Source organism: Mesoplodon densirostris, chromosome X (assembly GCF_025265405.1).
Source record: "Mesoplodon densirostris isolate mMesDen1 chromosome X, mMesDen1 primary haplotype, whole genome shotgun sequence".
Taxonomy (NCBI): Eukaryota; Metazoa; Chordata; class Mammalia; order Artiodactyla; family Ziphiidae; genus Mesoplodon; species Mesoplodon densirostris.
Genome location: NC_082681.1, coordinates 71,621,684 through 71,629,039, shown reverse-complemented (window position 1 = coordinate 71,629,039; position 7,356 = coordinate 71,621,684). Strand labels below are relative to the sequence as shown.

Genomic DNA, 7,356 nt, shown 5'->3' with positions numbered 1-7,356 from the left:
AATGATTTTTAATCTGTTCTACATTTTAACAGGTAATATTGCTGAGTATAGAATTCTTGATTGTCAGTATTTTTCTTCCAGTACTTTAAATATACCATCTCATTATCTCATGGCCTGCAAATTTCCTGCTGAGAAATCTACTGATAGCCTTATGAGTGCTCCCTTATATGTGAAGAGTCGATTTTCTCTCACTGCATTCAAAATTCTCTCTTTGTCCTTGACTTGTGGCAATTTGATTATAATACATCTCATTATAATCTTTTGATTGATTCAGTTTGGGGACCTTTTAACTTCATGAATGTGAATGTTTCTTTTCTTCCCCAAACTATGAAACACTTCATGAATTTCTGTGGCATACTTTTGCAGGGGTTATGCTAATCTTCTCTATATAGTTCCAATTTCAATACTGAAAATACATGTGCTGCTGAAGTGAGAATATATTTTTACTAGTATTATTCATACATTCTTCCATTTTTTTCTTTATGCAAATACAAATGAACTTGTATGTTCTTATTTTCCTCCCATTTTGCACAAAAGATAACATACTATACATTATTCTGTAGTTTGCTTTTTTTCCACTTGATATATCCTGGAGGTCTTTGCAGTGCATGATATTCCTTATCAGTTATCAATAACTATACTATCAATATATTCCATTCTGTGAATGAAACATGGGTAATTTCACTAGTCCACCATCATTGTCCACTGAGTTGTTTTCAGACTTTGTCTATTACGATCTTGCAATCAATAACTTTGCACATATATTGTTTGATGTGTGCTCATGTGTGTGTATGTGTGTGTGTGTTTGTGTGTGTATTGTGCAGGATTGTTTCCAGAAGTGGCAATGCTGAGTCAAAGGACATATACATTTGAATTTTTGCTTTTCCTATAAGTTATAATTCTTCATCATAAAGTGGAAATAGTGTGTTATAATATAAAAGGAAGTGGTATTTCAGTGTAGTTTCAATTTGCTATTCTCTTATTATGTGTAAGATTGAGCATCATTTTATGTTTTTTTTTTTTTTTTTTTTTCTTTTTGCGGTATGCGGGCCTCTCACTGTTGTGGCCTCCCCCGTTGCGGAGCACAGGCTCCGGATGCGCAGGCCCAGCGGCCATGGCTCACGGGCCCAGCCGCTCCGCGGCATATGGGATCCTCCCAGACCGGGGCACGAACCCGTATCCCCTGCATCGGCAGGCGGACTCTCAACCACTGCGCCACCAGGGAGGCCCTCTTTTTATGTTTTAAGGACAATTTCTATTTCTTATTCTCTGAATTGTCTGTCCATGTTTTTTTTTCCATTCCATATTAAGCTATCTTTCTTTTTTTCTGACTTCTATGAGAATTTTTTATGTTGGATATGTTAGATCCCTTTCTGTCACATGAATAGTGTACCTTCAATTTGTCATTTGTCCTTGAACTTGCATAGGGTAATTTTTCTTAGTATCTTCATTGGAGTATAATTGCTTTACAATGATGTGTTAGTTTCTGCTTTATAACAAAGCAAATCATCTACTCATATACATATATCCCCATCTCCTCCCTCTTGCGTCTTGCATAGGGTACTTTTTAATGAATGTTTAAAATTTTTTCATGTAGTCTATTTTATCAATCTTTGTAATATGTAATGGTATATGGTTTAAGGTAGGGATATAGCTTTATTTGTTTTCCAGATCACTACCAGTTGCCCCCCAAGCCATGTATTACAAAGTTTGTTTTTACTCACATTGTTTCCATCTATAAGCTTATATATGGAATATGTATTTTAATCAAATGGTTAGTCTATCTCTTTTAGTATCACACTGATTTAATTATCCAACATTTATACTATGTTTTGTAATCTGATTGGGCTGTATTTTGTGTTATTTTATGAAATAATCATTCATATGAGGGAACAAGAAAAGACAGAGGAGAGGTTCAGGAAAACATTATACTCACAGATTATAGAAAGAGAAGGCATGGCATGCCATGCATTACCACATGGGAGAAACAGCAGGGTGTTCAGGATGCAGAAGACAGGAACAAAGGGAATGTTTAGGCCACTGCCTTTATTGGGTTTTCTGCAGGAAAGGCAAATCAGGGAAAGCTAAGCAGTTTAGGATTGGCTAGTTTGAGTAATTTCAATAGGCTTTTGTCTATAGGGGGCTATCCCTAGCTGCCTGGCACCTGGCACTTAGATGATTAAGGGAGAATAATATTATCTCCTGGCACGTGTGGGCCAAATAGAGGAGGTATGGCTCTGGACTGGTTAGTTTGTATATCAAAACCAAATTCCAGACGAGCCTTTTGCTAACTCTAAGAATTGGCTCACGCTGGGAGGGGTAGTCTCTCCCCAGCCAAAAAGAAGGTCAAAACATCATAATGAGAATTTTTTTAAGTAAAATACAGGCTAATGCTCCTCATAGTTCTTCCTTTTCATTTTTTCTTGATTATTTATTTAAAAAAAGTAATTTACATGAAGAAAAACATTCAGATTTCAAAGTGTAGAATACAATGAGGTTTGAAAAAATGTATAAATCTTTGTAATATCTAACCCAATTAAGGTATAGAATGATTTTACCATCTCATTAACTTTCCTCATGGCTTTTTACAGTCAATCCCCAGACACTGACAGACAATCATCATTTCACTTTTTTTAACCCTAGATTAGTTTTGCTTTTTCTAGGACTCCTTAGAAATGGATATATATAGTATGTTCTCTTTTGTATTTGGCTTTTTTGACTCAAAAAAGCCAAATACAAAAGATGTTTTTGAGATTAAGTCATATTTTTGTTATTGTATGTGTTGGCAGTGCACTGTTTTTTACTGTTGAATAGTATTCCATTTCATGGCCATATCAGAATTTATTTATCTGTCTACCTAAGGATATACTGGTTGTTTACAGCTTTTAGGTACTGTGAATAAAACTGTCTTCAATATTATTATACAACTATTTTTGTGGGTTTCTATTTCTATTATTCTAGGGTGAATTGCTGGGATATTATGTATATAATAGATATAACACACAATAGATTATGTAAAAATATATAATATGATACAAGTAATAAAATTATATTTATAATTTTTCTGTTTTCAAAACTGGTTGTAGCATTTTACACTCACACAAGCAATGTGTGAGTGTTCCATTTGCTCAACATCCATACCAACATTTCATGTATCAGTCTTTTTAACTCTAGCCATTCAAGCTTGTGTAAAGTGATTTTTTTTTGGTTTTTTTTTTTTTCCTGATGACTGGATATTGAGTATTTTCTCATTTGCTAATTAGCCATTCATATATTTCCTTTGTGAAGTGTCTATTCAAGTGTTTCAAATTGGTTTTCCTTTTTAAAAATCATCAAATTGTAGAAGTTCTTTATTTATTCTGATTAAGATACCTTTGTTGGATTATGTGCATTGCAAATATCCTCTCCCAGTCTAGGTTAGTTTTTTCATTTACGCAATGGCATTCCTTGATGAGCAGATGTTTTGAATTTTGATGATATGCTATTTACCATTTTTCATTTTCTGCTTAGTGCTTTTGCTAAGTTCTCTAAAAAATATTTGCCTGAATTGTGAAAATATCTTCTAAGTCTTCTCTAGAATGTTGAAACTGTTAGAATTTATGTTTAGGTTGGTGATTCATCTTGGATCAACTTTTCTTTATGGTATGAGGTAGGAGCTGATGTAATTTTTTATTTTATTTATTTTTTATTTTTTTGCAGTATGCAGACCTCTCACTGTTGTGGCCTCTCCCATTGTGGAGCATAGGCTCCAGATGCTCAGGCTCAGTGGCCATGGCTCACGGGCCTAGCCACTCTGCGGCATGTGGGATCTTCCCGGACCAAGGCACGAACCCATGTCCCCTGCATCGACAGGCGGACTCTCAACCACTGCACCACCAGGGAAGCCCTGATGTAATTTTTTTAATGTAAAAGTACCCAGTTATTCCAACAGCTTGAAGAGTCTCTTCTTTCCTCACTGAATTACCTTGGTGCTTCTGTTGAAAATCAATTGATTATTTATAGACCTACTTTTGGACTTTATTTTGTTACATTGTTTATTTATACTGATTCCAATACAATGCAGTCTTTTTCTTAATGGAACTATAGTTAATTTACAATGTTGTCTTAGTTTCAAGTGTATAGCAAAGCGATTCAGTTATATATATATAGATATAGATATAGATATAGATATATCTTCTTTTTCAGATTCTTTTCCATTATTACAAGATACTGAATATAGTTCCCTGTGCTATACAGTAGGTCCTTCTTATTTACCTATTTTATATATAGTAGTGTGTATATGTTAATCCCAAACTCCTAATTTATTTCTCCCCCATCCCCCCCAATCTCCTTTAGAAAGCATGTTTTATTTCTATGTCTGTGACTGTATTTCTGTTTTTGTAAATAAGTTCATTTGTGTCATTTTTTTAGATTCCACATATAAGTGATATCATATGCTATTTGTCTTTGTCTGACTTACTTCACTTAATATAATAATCTTTAGGTCCATCCATGTTGCTTCAAATGGCATTATTTCATTATTTTTTATGGTAAAATAAAAGATATACCACATCTTCTTTATCCATTCATCTGTCAATGGACATTTAGTTTGCTTCCATATCTTAGCTACTGTAAATAGTGCTGCAGTGAACACTGGTGTGTGTGTATCTTTTGAATTAGAGTTTTCTCTGGATACATACCCAGGAGTGGGGTTGTAGAATCATACAGTAACTATAGATTTATTTTTTTAACAAACCTCCAGATTTTCTCCATTGTGGCTGCACCAATTTATATTCTCACCCAGAGAGTCGGAGGGGTTCCTTTTTCCCCACAACATCTCCAACATTTGTTATTTGTAGACTTTTTAATGATGGACATTCTGACTGCTGTGAGGTATTAACTCATTATAATTTTGATTTACATTTCTCTAATAATTAGCAATATTGAGCATCTTTTCATGTGTCTGTTGGCCATCCATATATCTTCTTTGGAGAAACGTCTACTTAGGTCTTCTGCTCATTTTTTGATTGAGCTGGTTTTGTGATACTGTACTGGTAAATGGTCTGTTTGTATTTTCTATTTCTTCCTGGTTCAGTCTTGGGAGATTGTACATTTCTAAGAATTTGTCCATTTCTTCTACTTTGTTCATTTTCTTTGTGTATAGTTGTTTGTGGCAGTCTCTTCTGATCTTCTGTATTTCTGTGGTTATGGTTGTAACGTCTCCTTTTTCATTTCTGAATTTATTATTTAGGCCCTTTTACTTTTTTTCCTGATGAGTCCAGCTAAAGGTTTATCAATTTTGTTTATCTTTTCAAAGAACCAACTTTTAGTTTCACTGATCTTTTCTCTTTTTTTAGCCTCTATTTCATTTATTTCTGCTCTGATCTTTTTGATTTCTTTCCTTCTTCTACCTTTGGGTTTTGTTTCTTCTTCTTTCTCTGGTTGCTTTTGGTGCAAGGTTAGGTTGTCTATTTGAGATTTTTCTTATTTCCTGAGGTAAGATTGTATTGCTATAAACTTCCCTCTTAGAACTGCTTTTGCTGTGCCCCATAGGTTTTGGATCATTATTTTTCATTTTCATTTGTCTCTAGATAATTTTTGATTTCCTCTTTGATTTCTTCAGTGAGCCATTTGTTGTTTAGTAACATATTGGTTAGCCCCCTTGTGTTCGTGTATTTTGCATTTTTTTAATCTCATAGCTGATTTCTACCCTCATAGTGTTGTGGTCAGATAAGTTGCTTGATATGATTTCAGTTTTCATAAATTTACTGAGGTTTGCTTTGTGGCCCAGCATGTGATCAATCCTGGAAAATATTTCATGTGCACTTGAAAAGAATGTGTATTCTACTGCTTTTGGATGAAAGCCATATAAAAATTTATTAAGACCATATGGTCTAATGTGTCATTTAAGGCCCATGTTTCCTTACTGACTTTCTTTCTCAAAGATCTTTTCATTGGTGTAAGTGGGGTGTTAAAGTTCCCTACTGTTATTGTGTTACTGTCAAATTCTCCTTTTAGTCTGTTAACATTTGCCTTATATATTGAGGTGCTTTTGTGTTGTGTGCATATATATTTACAATTGTTACATCTTCTTGGATTGATCCTTTGATCATTATGTAGTGTCCTTCTTTGTCTCTTGTGACAGTCTTTATTTTAAAGTCTATTTTTTCAGGTATAAGTATTGCTACTCCAGCTTTCTTTTGGTTTCCATTTGCATAAGATATCTTTTTCCAACCCCTCACTTTCAGTCTGTACATGTCTCTAGATCTGAAATGTGTTTCTTGTAGGCAACAAATATATGGGTCTTGTTGTTGTATCCAATCAGCCAGTCTGCATCTTTTGGTGGTAGCATTTAGTCTGTTTATACTTAAGGTAATTATTGATATGTATGTTTCTATTGCCATTTTATTCATTGTTTTGGATTTGTTTTTATAGGTCTTTTGTTCCCTTTTCTTCTTTTGCTCTCTTCTCTTGAGATTTGATTACTACCTTCAGTATCATGTTTGGATTCCTTTTTTTTTGTGTGTGTGTGTGTATCTATTACAGATTTTTTTTTTTGCAGTAACTGTGAGGTTTTTGTATAGGGGTCTATATATGTGCTTGTTTTAAGTTGCTGGTCTCTTAATTTCAAACACATTTTACATACCCTGCATTTGTACTCTCCTCTCCTCATGATTATGGTTTTTGATGTTATATTTTACATCTAATTATTTTGTGTATCCCTTAACTGCTTTTTGTGAATACAAATGATTTAACTACTTTTGTCTTTAACCTCCCTACCAGCTCTGTGAGTGGATGATTTTCTACCTTTATTGTATTTTTGCCTTTACCAGTGAGATTTTCCATTTTGTAGTTTTCTTGTTTCTAGTTGTGACCTTTTCTTTTCTCCCTACAGATGTTCCTTTAGCATTTTCTGTAAAGCTAGTTGGGTGGTGCTGAATCCTTTTAGTTTTATCTTGTCTGTAAAGCTTTTGTTTTCTCCATCAAATGTGAATGAGTGCCTTGCTGGGTAGAGTATTCTTGGTTGTAGGTTTTTCTCTTTCATCACTTTAAGTATATTGTGCCACTCCATTCTGGCCTATGGACAAATCAGCTGATAGCCTTATGGAGATTCCCTTGTATGCTATTTTTCCCTTGTTGCATTTTTTTTTTCAGTACATGGGCCTCTCACTGTTGTGGCCTCTCCCATTGTGGGGCATAGGCTCCGGATGAGCAGGCTCAACGGCCATGGCTCACGGGCCCAGCCGCTCTGCGGCATGTGGGATCTTCCTGGACCGGGGCATGAACCCGTGTCCCCTGCATCGGCAGGCGGACTCTCAACCACTGCACCATCAGGGAAGCCCCTCCCTTGTTGCTTTAAAAATTCTCTCTTTATCT

At 34.8% G+C, this 7,356-nt stretch overlaps 1 pseudogene; it reads right to left on the bottom strand.

Annotated features, from left to right (window-relative positions):
* Positions 1 to 321: 321 nt before the first annotated feature.
* On the bottom strand, positions 322 to 420 carry LOC132482772 (U6 spliceosomal RNA; annotated as a pseudogene).
* Positions 421 to 7,356: the final 6,936 nt, after the last annotated feature.